The sequence below is a fragment of the Parus major genome, chromosome 3 (assembly GCF_001522545.3).
Source record: "Parus major isolate Abel chromosome 3, Parus_major1.1, whole genome shotgun sequence".
In the NCBI taxonomy this organism is placed as follows: Eukaryota; Metazoa; Chordata; class Aves; order Passeriformes; family Paridae; genus Parus; species Parus major.
In genome coordinates, this window is record NC_031770.1 from 12,801,864 (window position 1) to 12,817,580 (window position 15,717).

General features: G+C 37.8%; 1 long non-coding RNA gene across 3 annotated transcripts in view; it reads left to right on the forward strand.

The window, feature by feature from the left end:
* The window catches only part of LOC107201140, an 80,778-nt gene that overhangs the window by 33,280 nt on the left and 31,781 nt on the right, over positions 1 to 15,717 (forward strand). The window lies entirely within an intron of this gene.

A 15,717-nucleotide genomic window follows, 5' to 3' on the forward strand; every position in this document is an offset into this window, starting at 1 on the left:
TGCAGTGCCTCAGTCATCAAATCTTAGGCGACTCATGTCCAGGTGCCTTCATCCCCAGACTCCCCACCAAGTTCCTGGCTTTTTCTTGGGCTGGCAAAGGCAGAGGTAGCTTGGGTGAGCCTGAAGAGGGCCACTTCAGAACTGAAAACCTTTTTCTGAGTGACCTTTTACTATTTTGTCAGAACAGTACATTTCTATACCAAAAAAGATGGCTTAAATGGGTACAAAATTCCTTTGTACATGTTTTATTAGTGTCAGATGTATAATAAGGTCCCAAAATTAGACCAGTTCCCTTGATCAACATTCAGATAATTTAGACAAAAAGTATTCTTCCCATTCTGTCACATTCTTGAAGCATGAGGGTAGGACTTAAACAAGATGTTCTCAGTATTTTTAAATGGGAAATTATAAAGGTACTAGGTAATTTATAGGAAGGTATGTTTATTCTGTGGAAGCATCTTAAAGGGAACCTTTATCACCCTTCCCTGAGTGTGAATAAAAAAAATACCCTTTTAGTTATTATTCCATTCAAAAAATGACCCAGAGGAAAATATTATTCTTATTTATAGAGTAACATCCATAATGCAGTTTGTAAAAAACCAAACAAACAAAACAAACAAACAAACAAACAAAAAACACAACAAAAAAAGTTATACTATGGAAAAGTGATGCATTTTGCAGCCTGAGTGTAAAGTACAAGAATGAGCTTTTTGTGAGGAAGGAGTAGGAAATGCATGGACATAAACAAGAAATCCCACTGTTCACCAGGAGTTATGCTCCAGAGTGTGTGAAAAAATAGAAAGTGAACTATGGTAGGAGAGTATATAATCTCTTGCACAAGCTCTGTAGATTGTGTTTATTTTGTGTCAGGGTGTCTGCAGTTCCCAGCACTCGCACTTCTGCCCCGTGGCTCCCACTGTGAGTTCTGCTGTCTGGAGAGGCTCTGAGTGCTGGACTCAAAGCCTGCAGCAAGCACAGCCAAGGGGTACTTGATTTTCCTTTTGTTGCTGTGTGTTCATTTGTGTCTTCCCTCTCCCCTAATTGTGTCAGAATCATTCAAACCAGGTAAATGGAGATCACCAGGAGAGAGGTGGCAAGTAAATAAATAAATAAGCCCCCCACTAACAATCGGGGAATATTTCTGAGTAGTTTGCTTAAAGAAAAAATTTGCAAGGGTCCTCTATTTCTTTCTGTGAATGCACTTTTAGCTTGTATCTTTTTTTTTTTTTTCCTGAGGAATGTAGAACATTTTCTCTTATTTTTGTATGGTGGAATTAATAAATAAATGGTGTTAGCTTCATTCATGGTAACAGTGCAGATGACCATATTGCTAAAATGTTGTTGTCTTTCTCTGCCAAAAGGAGTAAAGGGCTTCCATTGTGTCTTCCTCCATTTATACTTTATTGGTGAATCATTACATTTAGAATCAGGATATTAATTCAAAATAAAAGCTGGTGGCAAGGAAAACTTCTGCAGGTAGGTTGCTCTTCCCACATTTTGACTGACAATAAAATGTAGCTGGCAGACTGACTATTAACTCTTGGCATTACTGGAGGGTTTTTCTATTTAGGTCTGTCAATAAAAAAAACCAAAACTTAGTTTTAGGCTCTCCATTACTTTGACATTTCCATGCTAACTAGACTCTAGCTGTAATGCAAAAATCAAAAAATCCTCATTAGGTTTTATTAATTACATAATGGATGAATTTATTTGACATGTAATTTATTTAATATCACACAAGCAGCAAATACAGTTATACTTCCTAACACATCAGCTTAATAATGAAAGTTATATAACATGCATTTAAAGGGTATTTAAAAATAAAGCTGGGTTAACTTCCAAGTTGTCGTGGTTTTAAAAGTAAAAATGAAAAATTATTAACTGGTGAAGTGACATAAATGTGAAAATTAAAGAGTTGGACAAGTCATGAGACTGCTACTGAAATAAGGAATTTTCATGGTTATTTTCCTGATCAGTAAGATTTCATCATGTAATGCTGATTTGGTTTGAAGATTTTTCTATGCTCTTTGTCTTTATTAAGAGCAGTTATTTTTGTTCAGAGAAACTATGTGGATATACTTTAAAAACACCATTTCCCTGTTTCTCCCATGGGTATATCAATAGGTGGTTCAGTGAGTGGACATAAATAGGCAAAATATATTTTGCCTGTGTAGATCTGTACATTCCCACACAGACATAACTGGAATTAAATACACAGCTAGCAGAAAAGAGCATATCACTTCTAGGTATATAAAGGCAAGGGCTCAGATATTCCCACAGAGGAGAGCTTAAAAATCTTTGTTTTTTTCAGGAACAATGGATCTGTTAAGTGATTAAAAGTGAAATGAGAGTTCAAACCTTATAGGTATTCTATCTGTGAAGCAGCATAACCATCAGAGCCTTACATTAAAAATTCTCTCCAAGAAATCTCAGTGGAATGACAGGTCCTAATTTCTGTGGAGCCAAGAGAAGCAAAATATTTACTTTTTTATATCACCCGTCTTTAAACTTCACTCCTTTAAAATCCTTCACTTCATGCAACAGGGGAAGCAAAAGGGACACATAATAGACTTCCTTTTGCAGGTGGAACAAAGATGGATGGCACTTTTATCCTTGGCTTCTTTGTTGCTCCCCAAATCTATCCCTCTTTGAACAATCTGCCACTACTCTGTGCCAGCAGGAGCTTTAGAAGAAGGCCATCTGCACTGCCTGCTACATTAGGGGACAGATTCCCTTAATTCCTGATGTACTGGAATGGCTCAGTGTCCAGAATGGGATTTCTGGCCATGGTGTTTTTGGGGATGGGACAGGGGCAAAGATCCGGCAGACCCTGGTAATGCTGCTGAGTGAGAAATGGCCATTTACTCCCAGAACTGCAGAGCTGGACACAGCACACAGCCAGCTTACCCTTCAAAGCTAAATGCAAGGTTTATTGTTCTTTTTTTTAAGTACCAACAAATAAATGGGAGATTTTGAGGAAGGTTTTCATGGGCGTGTTTCAAGTGGATCACTGAAGTTCTGCGGTTCGCTGCAGACAACGTGGAGCTTTCAGCTGCAGAGAAGGGTCACCAGTTGTTTATACAGTGGCAGTACTCAAGAGGATCCTGTTATGCTATGCAAGGATGGAAAAGTGAAAATTCTTGTCTGGAATGTGCTTCCACTGCAATAAATCATGCTTCATCCTTAGTTCTATCTCTGCTGTACGCCAAGAGAAAAGGTTGTTTGGATAATTTAGAGACCAGGCAGAGTTTTCTTCTCTTAAATTCACTCCAAAATATGACTACTCCTAAGTGTTTTCTGGACACCCATCTTCCTGTTCCCCTTCTGAAACTTCTCTTGTGCCCTTATTGCAAGCCCTGTTTTTGGAAAGACTGTTGGGGTATTCCCCATGAAACAGAGAGGAGGTCATCTTCCCATATCCCTTCTGTTCAAGGAGAGAATTGCATCAGTTAAAAGATCTACTTCTTCCAGCAAGATCATTGACCTGTCTTCCTCTTACCCTCGGTCTAACAGGTGAGCTGAAGATTGGTGGAAGCCATTCCCCCAGGAAGAAAACATGTTTAAATATTATTTTTAATTTAGACTCTTTTCTGATTGATTATACTTAATTGGCATTCCATCTGTTTTGCTCATCCTGAGTCTTTGTTACATAATTGCCATTTTTAAAAGACAAAAGCGAATTTAGTAATTTCCTCAGACGAGTCCTGAAAGCCTCTCTGAAGATACAGATATTTATTGATCTGAATGACAGAGGGGAGGCATCAGATATTGAAGCTCATCTGTGTTCTCTTTTGAGGTATACACAACTTCATTGTAGTAGTTTAAAAATAATAGTAAGTTCTCCTTCTTGTCTCATTAAGAAATGATAAAACTTGGTAGTGCCCTTTTGGGACCTGTTACCAGAATAGTTTTGGCCTTTTTGCAAGGTTCCCTTCAGTGCTGAGCAGGAATTGCTTGTGTTGCACTGGAGGTACAGCTCTCTTTAAACCAGGGGGATCATAGGCAGTGCTAAAGTCAGATCCAGGAAGGAGACTGTCATCAGAAACACAGGACATCAAAATTTTTAAGGAAACATGTAGGATGGGGAATCCTTAATTAGATTTTAAGTACATAGAAGAATTTGACGCCTTACTTTAAGTATTATGTCCAACAAGGAGAGAAATCCAGGTCACTGCCAACATAGGCTTGTTCTGCACCGGGGAACATTTACAGAACATTCCCACTATTGCAGCTCCACTGACATTAGTGGTAGGACGAGCTGCAGCTTTCACAGCTCTCCAGCACCAGCAGCTGTTTCAGCACTGTGCTAATTAGATTGGCACTGAGCTGCTTTCATAGACATGATGCTGCTGACAGCTGCTGGGGTGCCATCCACACTAGGGCTGCCAGCACTGATAAAGCTGTAGTAGTGTTGGGAGCTGTGGCAATTATTTGTAAGTAAAACTGAGATCTGTGGGCTGAAGTTATAGTATGTGTGTGTATGAATGCATATATGTGATTTAATTCTTTCCCTGTTTTCCCCTGGCATCCTACTCACATATATGCATTGCTGATGGTTTGTGAAAAGCTGAAAATCTCATGAGTCACAAATCTTCTGGCTTGATGGAGGTAGAGTGGAGGGAGCAGGAAGGTTTCATATTTGGGATCCAGGAGCTGAAGTACAGTGAGTCTGGGTGAGAGTAAACTAGGGATAATAATGATCTCAATGTGCACTGTGCTAGTGGTGATGAGCTGTGTATTGATTGTTAAGGGAGATTAAAATCTTTCAATGCCCAACGTGAGCTGGTCTCATCCACATGTCTCTGTATGTGATGCCTGTTTTCTCTATCAAATCAAGATCTGTTGGCATGAACAAAGCATATTTCTAATGGAGTATAATTTATAAATATAAAGCATTAGAAAGGTGTCAGTACATGTGAATGTGTCAGATCATTCATTTTTCCTACAATGTTTTGTCATTTCTCCTAAAACTTTAAAAGAAGTAGAAACGCTTTATTGAAATTATAAATCTAATCTTTTCTTCCATTTTCCTTACTCTTTTACCCAAAGTACCATAGTACTTGATAGGTTTTTTCCTTTGTTGCTTATAAGCACTGCTTGGCTTGGCACAGGCGACAGGTTACTTAATAAATTCTTAAAAGGACAGGTAATTAAAAGGATACTGTTGGCCAAAGAAAGAACACCATTGTCCACCTGCCCCATCCCTTTCTAATGTATAACTAGAATGACATTTTTCACAAGTAGCCCTTGGACCTCAAATTGAAATAGTTTTCAGGAAAAATCAGAGACATGAGAAATCAGAGACATGGCATTTCTGCAGAATGTCTTTTTCCCTGCATGCAAACCTATGAAAACAAGTGAGAACAAAATTTCTGAGGGAGCCTGTTTAAACCATCCTGTACTCCACAGAATAGTTTAAAGGAAAGTTCAGATACTTTTCCACATTTATGGATGTCAGCAAAACAACTTTTTAAATTGTGTGAAGTGACATGTGACATATCCTTCCCCTTTCTCCCCAATTTTAGTATGAATTTTAGCATTTGCTTTAGCAAAACTAGCAGTGTTCCCTCTGCTCCAATGCCTATACCCATACAGAGGCCCAAAATCAATGCCCAGCTCCTTTTCCAGAGAAATGCACACACACTCAAGAAAATGAAATAGTCATTTGCAGCTAAATTGCCTGTGGCAGACATTCAGAAGAACTCTTCTGTTTGTCTGATAAATCACCCACCCAGCCGTGTGAATGCTTGGTTCTAACCATTCTTTTACACAACCCCACACTCACACAGAGTTTAGTTTAAAAAGCCTTATAGTCTACATCAAGTAAATTTTGTTGAATAGGAAAGAAAATTCTAACTTGTTTGAACTGTTCTATCTAAAATATCTATGCACCTCTTTGTCCTTTTTTATTTTATATAAAAGTTATCATTTTTTTTCTGAGGAAAGTTAATTGTTTTGGAAAATATAACATCTATGTCAAATGTAGATTCACCAAATGTTGATTACTTTGTTGTATTTAAAGCACAAAATAGAAATAAAGATGTGTATTGAAGTACCTATTCTGGATTCATTAGAAGGAAATACATGCAAAGAAAGTCAATTCCTATGTCCCTTAGTAAGTATCATCTCTTCTGAAACATGATAAAAGCAGTTGTGAACTCCACAGGCATTTGAGACCATAAGAAAATTGCCATGAAAGGTCTACCAAAAAACAATCTAGCAGATGATAAGCATATTTATTATAAATCAATAAAAATATTTTGCTAGGTGAGGCCGTGCATTAGCTCTGCTGCTGTTTTGTGTAGCTAATTTCAAGTCCTTAAGCCTCTGTAGCACTTCATAGTTAAAAGAAAACTTCTGTTAAGTGGGGATGATAGAGCTGCCTGTCACACTGTTTGTCTTTTCCTAGTTCTTGTAAATACAATCCTCAAATAAATATAAAAATTTATATTCAAAAGCAACTAAAAATGTTCATGGCTGCCTTACGTGTCTGGAAAAAAGTTGAAGCCCTTCATCAACTTCAATAGTGAGGTTTTTCTAGAATTAGTCAATTTAAACTAAGGTTTCCCATGGTTTGATAAGGAATAAAATTTTTGCAAATCTGTACCTGGCAATGTGAACCTTGGACAACCTAAATTCTCTCATCCTCCACTCATTGTGGATGATATTTTGAATGTGAAAATAATTGGAGGTTTCTGTAACCGGTGTCTGTTCAATGATTTCACAGTACATTCCTAATCCCTGTTAGCTTGTATTATTCTTGGTCCTTTTCATTGTCTGCCAGTCCATGTTCTTTTCCCAAGGGATCCCATCATTTCATTCCTACAGAAGGGTTCAGTTTGCAGCTGTGACCCTGCAAAACTCTCTTTACAGTATAACAGGCCCAGAGCAGAGGATCAGTACTATTGCACACACACCTTTTCCCATGGGCAGGGGAGGGTTCCAGGCTGAGGTTGCAGAGGGTTTTTTCCTGATTTCCAGCTCCTAAGCCTTTCCAAGCAAGAGAAGCACAGGCAGCAGAAGAGCTGGAGGCAGACACTTGGCAAGGGCTCCCAGCAAGCCGTGCTTAGGAGGTGCTCCACAGATGAGAGGGACCAAGGCATGGTGGAGCCACTTCAGGGATCAGAGATGTGTCCATTTTTCCTCATCTATCTCCATTCCCCTTTCCATTCATCATTTCTGACTTTGCCTAGCTTTGCTCCAGAATTTGCGGTCGTAGCATTGAGGAAGTAAATAAAAGAAACCTGAAAATAAATCTTTAAACAGTGTTTTCAAACCTCACTGAAAACTGTGTGAGACATTTCTAATTAGAAACAGAAGTAGAAATCAAACATCAAAAGGCAGCATGGGATAAAAAATTCACCAATAATTCATCGCAGTTTAAAAAATTCAATGTTTTAATTCAAGGTAAAGAATAATAAACAGTGGTTTAGTCTGATTAGTCTCTGACAGACAACTTAATTTTGCTTTCTTTCTTACAATTCAAAAAAGAACTGCTGAAAAAAACCATTAAGAACAAGGTTCTTTCACCAGCTACTGAAATTTTCACGTAGCTGTCATCAACACTAATTTACAATATTGCATGTAAACAAATTAGCAATGGGATTATGTTTAAGACCACTAAGAAGGAGTGCTAAGTGTAATATTAACTACAATTAAATGGGTCAGTGAGTTACTTTGGGTAGTAGCTTGATTTAGTTTCTTAAAGTGAAGCAATTTTGGTAGGATTTGAAATGAATTGAATGAGAATGGTAAGCATGAGAAAGCAGAAATGGAAAAGTAATTTTTACAGTAATGTGGGACCTGTGGGTGTAATCTTCTTTTGCTGATATGCAGCTACAAAGTTAAGAGTGTCTTTTAGCTGGAGAATGTATTTTAAAATGGCTGCCACCTGCAGTAAGGAATAATGATGATCTCAAATAAAGAAGGTGTCTGGTATGATGTTCTTCTGTAGGAGCTGCTCGAAGCCAGGTGGGAGACCCATGGAAAATGGCTTTTACATAGTGAATAATTCGTGTTCTCTCTCCTAGAGGCATCTGATGCCTCTCCTCCCCTGAAATTTTAGAAATACCAATGCATTTTATTAATAAATTTTTATAAGTTTTTTTTTTAATAGACGTAAGAATAAATTGCAAGTTTCTTCTTAAAAAAAAAAAAATCAAAAAATCCAAACAATATCTGAAGATACATTTAAAGAGTTTTCAGTTTCACCCAAACTTACCTCTAGCCAAACATCTGTAAGAGCAATAAATCTTATTTCCACCATATGGTACTTAAAGTGTCTGTATGTCTGGACACAAACTGATAAATTAATTGCTGCATGAATTAAGTTTGACTGTTAGTCTATCTGGAGAGATAACATGACTGTCATCCTTCAGCAGCATACCATATTTGATGCTTAATCTTTCTCCTGACATATTAAAATTCTAACCTCCAGCTAGATAGTCCTGCAGGTGGTGCTGTGGGAAATGTTTGCAGTTCAGAGACAGGGCTGGAACAGGAGTGGAGAAGGAACAGATTCGTTCCTCTCCAGCTTTTTTCCAGAACAGAAATAGAAAGGTAATTTCTTTCAAAAAACTCCAAAGCACACTGTACTCCCTTCTATGGAGCATTCAGCCAAGGATCAAAAAATATAAAAGGGATGCAAAGTGCCTTTTTCACCTGGTGGAGCTTTTAACCAAGTTTTCTATACTGTGAATGACTAATATTTGTATTTCAGCCACTATAACTAGGCTTCAGCTTCCAGTAATAAGAACTCATGGGACAAGAAAAGCAATAGAAAAGAACAGCCTGAAAAAAAGTAAAGAGAATAAAAATGTATTCACAGAAAAAATAATGGATGTTAACAGTAAAATTTTACTAGCCAAAGGCAAAAGGAAGTTTTCTGTAAATGTAAAGTAATATGTGACCTGGCTTTCAGTTTCTGCTTGTTTGTTTTGGGTTTCTTTTTTTCTTTTTTTCTTTCTTTTGGAAGTTTAAAGCTGTTTGCATCAAACTAAAACAGTGTGTCCCCTTTTTCTGAACTGGCAGCTGGCCAGTGAAGTTTGATGGCCTTGATATTGTATTAGCAGAAAAACAGTGTTGTAGTTCACAAACCAGAATGGTCAGAGAGGTTTGCAGGAAACTTCAGTGTTCAGCAAGATTAGTACTTGAGCATTTTTGGTAGGTTTTAATTGGTAGGAAATTTTTCAAATCCATGCCAATTTTAATAAAACAATTTTAATATTGTTTAATTTTTTACGATTCTAATAGAGGGAAAATATTTTAGAAATCCATGTATGTGCACTTGCATGCATGTGTAGAAATATGCTATCTTATACTATCCACTAGATGGACTCAGGAATAGTGTTCAGAATCCAAACTCAGACTCCTGAATAAGAGAAATAAGAGAAGTAAGAAGAAATATCTGATGTGAAGCAGTTGCTGGAGTCTGGCACACAGCAGCAGAGCTGGGGAAAGGAGAGTCTGCACCTGCCCCTTTTGTCAGGGCAAGGTGTGACTGTGATCTGCTGGGAGAGAGGTTCTGCTTGGCTCCCAGTGCTCTCTCCATGATGGTGTTGAAAAGACAGGATTATATCCAGCCAAGAACCTTGCTGATTTCTGAATATAGAAAACACTGTTTAAGTGCTTGAGGTAATTTGAATTAGACCTCTCATAGGTGCTCAGGGTGCATGTAAGGCTGCCATATGGCCATAAAAGTGGGAAAGGCATGTGCTGAAACGTGCCAACAATTAGCTTTAGCAGACAATTGAATATTCCACTTCAAATGACAGGCTTATTCACAATCATTGTCTCCAATTACTTATTTCTTTTTCCAATCACGGGCTAAATTATTATTGCTCTTTGTGTTGGTTTGTTTCCTTATCACAACCAGCTGCTTTTCACTTTAGCTGCTGTATTTGCTAAATGATGCAATGCTTGCTCAACCCATAAAATGTGAACAGCGAGCAAAGGCATCAGCAGCACTCATTTCATTAAAATAATTATTTTCATATCACCTGGAACATCCAGCTGTAGTTTTGCCTACAGTAAGGGATGGGAATGACCTCTGGAGAACATGCTTATGTTTCCAGCTAGCACAGGCTGTCAGAGCAGCACTGTGTCATCTCCTAACTCTGTTCAGATATCAGAAACAAGCCAAGGGATTGTCAAAAGAAAATGCAAAAAGACATCAGCAAAGCTTGGTGAATAATACCCACTCTTATTCTACCTTCCTTCTATGCTGTGCAAGCTGAAGCAGTATTTTAGCAGCTGTAATGACACTTGGGCTTGACAAAAGTCCTGGGATCCTTGACTACAAAACTGATTGCAGACTATATAAGGACTCTATCTGATGCTTGATAAAATAGTCAATGAAGGCAGTGGGTAAGGTGTCCCAGTAGTAACGAGACAATACATCTCAGAAAGCAGAAGTGCTTAGTCCTGTGAAAGTAAAGTAAACTTAATGGAAATAAATAATGCATGCTGCAAAGGAAAATAAACACGTGCTCCTACCACAGCCATTCAATCCCCAGAGTTTGCTTTAATAATAAATCACCCCAACTGCTCCAATACTTTTTGGGGAGAGGATTACACTTAACTGAGTTTTTCTTTCAAATATCAGTATGAGAGCAAGTCAATCTTTTTTCTTTTCTTTAAATCTGTAGTTGTTTATTGCTGTGTCTTTCCATAGTTATTTTTGTGAGAAGTACATGACTAAATTGATGGTATAATATCTGCTATATGAGTACAAATGGCCAGACTGGTGGGGGCATAGAACTACAAGAAACTTCATGGGGTCACCTAGTCCAGTATGATAATATTTCCCCTATATCATCTGTGATGGATTTTCCATTCTTGTTGCTATTAATGGCTATCCCTTCCTTAGGAACTGCCAAAGACAGCAACCTGGGACTTCCACAGGCAGTCTCTGACAGTAGTTCATTATCTCTGTCATTGAGGGCTGATTTATTTTTTAATCAAAAAACCCTTCCTGTGCCCTGTTTTCTGTATCCTGTATCTTGTGTCTTCTAATCAACACTCATTCCTTGCCCCTGCCTGCTGTGGACATAAAGACTAAGATTATTTCATTTTCATTCCAGTAGGTTTTTGTGTCATTGAAAGTGCTACCATGTTCCCCTCCTCTCCTCTATTCTAAACAACCCTGAGACCTGACAGGGCTTGAGGAAGAAATCTTATATTTCAATCTAAGCCTAATATTACTAGATACATCAAGTGGATTTGAAAGGCCAACATCATTAGATTTGGAAATGAAATTGGGATTCACTGTTCCTTGCAGCCGTGAATGACTGATCACTCCCCACATCAAATCAGCCTATTGCTATGGCCTTCTCTGGGATTTTTGCTGCAGTGATGATAAAATATAGTAAACTAAAGAAACAAAGGCATGTTTGAAATACCACAAGAGGTTTGTGGAGAGGTTGCATGCTCTCTGTGGCCTTTCAGATGTGAAGAATCAGTAGTGAGAAGACATCTCTGTCAGGCAAGGTTGCTAACTGAGTGCGGAGGATCAAGGTCACAATGGCTCAGCTGAAGGTGAAGGTTTGAGACAAAAGGCTCTTTTGCCACACATTCCTGACATACCCCTGCAAACAGGTAAAATTGGTGTCTTGGGAAGGTGTTCAATATATTGCATGGTCTTGTGAAAAAAAACTTTGTTCTTTCAGTACTTCTGTGCTACTAAATCTGAATTTTGCCAGATATGCACTAATGTTATCAAACCTGTTTTGGAAGAGTTCTGATTCACATTGCTAAGCCATTGATACTTCATCTTTCCAAGATCCAGTTTAAAGGTGATGATGCAAAAACCAAGCACTTGATACAGAATGTTCACAGCTGCAGTATTTTTGGGTAGAGTCAGAGTAGTAACCTGTGTAAGGGAGTTTCTTGTCTGTGGTAGGAACTCTTTGTGCTGTTCACCAAAATTAATTATCTATGGGTTAACAACCCACTGAAACTCTCATGAAGTGAGAGATAGGCCAAATGCAAATATAATTTTTAATACCTTCCTAGTTTCTCTCATTATCCCTTTTCTATTACTAGTGCTGCTGATCTAAGGTTACCAACAGGCTGTTTTTTTCTTAATGAAAACTCCAAAACTGAAGTAAGTTGCATGATTGTATACCTATATGATGCTACATGCATTGGCACTGCTGGGAAGCATATGAATCATTAAAAAATCTGTGTTGAAACTGCAAGAGAGGGCAGCATTCTGCATACAGCACTATTCCCAGCTCCTACCTTCACTGTCTGATACTTTCAAGTCTGCCCTTGAAGGCCAAGGAACCAGTGGGCACTGGGGAGTGCCAGTAGCTGTAGTTCACTGTGTTCACATCATTAAAGAATACATCAGCTGTGACAATTTAGCAACTGCAAGAAAACATGATCATATTTGCATTTCTGGAGTTCCTACAGCTTTAAAGAAATGTGGTAAGGGAATGTCTGTCCTACACCATTGCTGATGCAAACTGACTGGGCCCTGAGATATGCACATTACAATGAATTAATAATAAGATGCTAAACTGGTATTGCATTTTGTTAATTTTTAGCTGCTGTAGAAGTGGTCATTAAATATTCCTCATTCCTTTTGAAAAATCTAAAGACATTTTTCTGGCCCAGCATTCTGCTGCTCACTCTCAATCGTGCTTGGTTATACATGTATGTAGTCATATATATGAGGATATAGGTTTTAGTCCTTCAGAATAGAAGGAATTCTAAGTCTGATGCCTCTGAGTGAGCTGCTGTTGAATGCATTAAGCTGTTCTGTATGCTTGAATTGATGCTTCACTCATTAGTCGATGCAGAGCACTGAAAACCCTTGTGTATATACCATTCCAGTAGAAAAAAAGCACACAAAACCCACAATCAATTGCTTGCTCTGCTTAGTTTGGTACTACAAAGCTGTAATAAATTCTTATTATTGTGCTGAATGAGTTATTTCCTTTAGACATTAAAATAAAACTCAATGATCCAAATAAGGCAACTTATAAAATATTCACTTCATATACCCTGAAAATAATTGTCACGGCCTTAGAAATACCATGTGAATTCTGAAGGATTCCTATGCATTTCTTCTAGCTCAAGACTAGTCCTGTAAATTTCCAAAACCTAACCATCTGTAATAAAATCAGACATTCTATGTGAAGGGTATTGGCTAATCAAACCATATCTAATTAAAAGAGATATTGCTATTTATAATTTGCTGAATGCAAATTTTTTGGGTGAATCTTCCTGCAAACTGTTTACAAGTTTGGCAAAATTTTCTGTGTAAAAGTCTGCAGAGTTTAGAAAAACGACACAAAATCCAAGTGTTCTTTGATGTGCAACATGGAAAAGAACCTTATTCTTTTAGTGCACTTGAATGAAAGTGGGTGCTTGAGTTAGTGACCTATGGAGTTATGAGTCAGTGGAGTTTCCAGAGGATGAGTCAATCCACTCAAGTGTCATTTAGCTGTCACTGACTATATGGCAGACAAGGCTTTATTTCACTTGTGTGTCTTAACTGAATAAAGCTGGCTCAGACATTTGAAATTGGACACAATTTATATTTACTCATGTTCTCTTGTAAACTGAAAAAATCACTTTTTTATAATGCTTAAGTGTATTGCTATACATGTGTCTGTGGAGGAGCATTTAATTGCTTGCAATATTTAGTGTTTAAATTGTTTGGCAGTGCCCATTGTCACAGTTTGCTCAGGCATTTTCTCTGTCATGCAAACTGATAAAGCTGCTCATGTTTTCCCTTCAGTTTAAAAGGAAATTATTTTCTGGTGAGCTGATTAAGAATTAAGGGACTTTCCCTATTCATTTTTGCCCTCTGTTTGCTGAATCCGTGATTTCTCTCTATAATTACTTCAGTCTGAAAATCTTAATGCAGTTTGACTGGAAACTGCTCTCAAATTGGACTAAAAGAGGCCTTTTGACAGTACCAAAAGAGGTAAGATTTAAGTAGAGGAGTCAGCCAACAGGCAAGGCTCCTTTTTCTTATATGGCCAGGTAGTTTCTTGAATAAAAATGTGGAGAAAAAGCTCTTATTTTCTCACTTTACTCCCTGCACAGTTCTCTTTACAGAGCAGTTTCTCTCCTGGCTAGACCTTCATCCTATGGCACTTAGGGCTGTGGGGTCTTTTAAAAAAAGGGTGATTTTACACAGGACCTATTGTCACTAATTTAAACAACAGAATATCTCATGTTTTTTAGGCAGAGTACAGCTGCTCATTTCTGTTTCAGTCAATCAGGGAGAATCAAATCTTGCAAGCTCTAAGTGAGTATATTGGCAACTATTTGGGGAGGTTTTTAACAGCATTCAGGGTGATGATTTTCACTAATATGTCTATCTTACAAATTTCTGCAATGATTGTTTCAGCATGGACTAGATTTATCTGAGACAAATGAATAATGTAATCTTCATTTTTGAGACAGAGGAGTTTATAATGAAGTAGCTATGGATTTTTATGGTACAAATGAAAACAAAATTTCAAATCCTTTAAATTCTCTGAGAAGCTGTGCATATATTTGCTTTTCTATTGCATATTGTTCCTCTCCATTTCAGTCAGTTGTCACCTCTGGTGGGATTTCCAAGAAACCCCTCCTATTGCATAACAGTCTCTTCAATGACTTCAGGAGAAGATCCAGCTGTGAGGGGCAGTCAGCACAGTATCATGTATTATGGAACCTTGACCCATTTCTTTCTTCAAAATTTTAGGAGAATTTTTGTTTATTTGTCTGTTTTTCAAAATGATACTTCATAATTATCTCTACTTTGAGTTGTGAAAAAAAGGAAAAATTTTCCTTAGGGCAGTCCTGCCCAGCCTTAATACCTCTGTTTTTTCTGGCTGTGAATTAATCTGTCAGTCTCATGTGCTCTCCATGATGATTAATTTCAGACTCCAGTTTAGCATTTTTATAAACATCTGCATCACTACTTAAGAAATTACTCACTGCACCTAAAAGCAAAATGGTAATGCCAGCAGCAGAACCTCAGTATAGTAACTGAGTGAATGAATAATACATGTTTGTGTCATGGGAAGTACAAGGAAATGCTGCTTCCTTCCACTCTGGGTGTATCGGATGTGCAATTATTGTATAATTAAGTTCAGCTTACATGACAGGTGAATGACATTCCCACGCTGCTGTTCCAAGTTTGCTCCTCAAGGAAGCTAAATATGTTGTACAACAACATTTCAAGCAGCAGCAATGCAGAGCAGCTAATATAGTGTATTTTGTGAGCCAGAGTGGCTCCTCTCCCAATTTTTGCCACCATGGGTAGGCAAAAAGTCCTTTTGGTAGCATATATATGAACTAAGAGACCCAGCAAGCCAGGGAAATTCCTTAATTAGAGTAATTACAACAATGAATGAGTGTAGGGAAATGGAGTCTTGATGGTTAGAATGAGTGAATTAACCTCTTCCCCGGTATGACTTCTGTCTTTTCTCTCTTTGTTTAAATGTGACTGCACCCATTTGTCAGCTGACAAGAAGTCCCATACCACATTTGCAATTCCAAATGACTGACTCCTATGAATCATAGTTCAAGAGATGTAGGAAGTCAGTCTCAAGGGAAGGAAAATATTCCTCTAACCAAATTGATGTAGCCTATCCCTCATTGCAGCTCTAAGAGTATTGAGAAGAGTTATTTTTGTTTGAAAATATAGAACCTGCAATTTAAGAAAAGAATTACACAGTCCTTGTGGCTGCATGGGAGTTCACAAAGCTTTAA